Source organism: Sinocyclocheilus grahami, unplaced genomic scaffold (assembly GCF_001515645.1).
Source record: "Sinocyclocheilus grahami isolate Dianchi unplaced genomic scaffold, SAMN03320097.WGS_v1.1 scaffold649.1, whole genome shotgun sequence".
Lineage (NCBI taxonomy): Eukaryota > Metazoa > Chordata > Actinopteri > Cypriniformes > Cyprinidae > Sinocyclocheilus > Sinocyclocheilus grahami.
The window spans coordinates 302,291-303,213 of NW_015505828.1; positions in this window are offsets into that span (position 1 = coordinate 302,291).

The following is a 923-nucleotide window of genomic DNA, read 5'->3' on the forward strand; positions in this document are numbered from 1 at the left end:
GATGTCAGACAGCGGAGCATTCTTCCAAGATCCTGGTTGGCCCGCTCGCATTGCCCATTGGTCTGTGGATGAAAACCGGAAGACAGACTCGCAGAGGCCCCGATCTGTCTACAAAATTCTTTCCAAAACCGGGAGGTGAACTGAGGACCCCTATCTGAAACTACGTCAACCGGCAATCCATGGAGCCGGAACACGTGATCCACCATCAGTTGGGCGGTCTCCCGGGCGGAGGGCAATTTGGGCAGGGGAATGAAATTAACCTCCTTGGAAAAGCGATCCACCACCGTGAGAACCACAGTGTTACCCCTCGATGAGGGGAGCCCAGAGACAAAATCAAGGGCGATATGTGACCATGGACGGGAAGGGACAGGAAGAGGATGAAGCAGACCATCGGGAGGGCGATTCACCGGCTTACATTGGGCGCATGTGGGGCAGGCCAACACAAACTGTCTGACATCTGCGGCCAGTGTGGGCCACCAGAAGCGTTGACGGATGGCAACCAACGTTCTCCGAATCCCTGGATGGCAAACCAGCCTGGACATGTGACCCCACTGAAAAACCTCTGGGCGCAACACAGCCGGCACTGGCAACCTGCCCGCCGGGCACTTCCCTGGCACTTGCACCCCTCGACCGGCCTCCTCTACGCGCCGCTCGATACCCCAAGAAAGAGCCCCGACCACCACCCCTTCAGGAAGGATGGCTTCGGCCGTAAGCTCCCCCTCCGGAGCCCCACGAGACCCTGGAAAACGGCCGGAGCATTGGTCAGACCAAACGGAAGAACCAGATATTCGTAGTGTCCCGAGGGGGTGTTGAATGCCGTCTTCCACCCCCTCCCGCATGCGCACCAGATGGTAGGCGTTGCGGAGGTCTAATTTGGTGAAGACCTGAGCTCCCTGCAATAATTCAAAAGCAGAAGACATTAG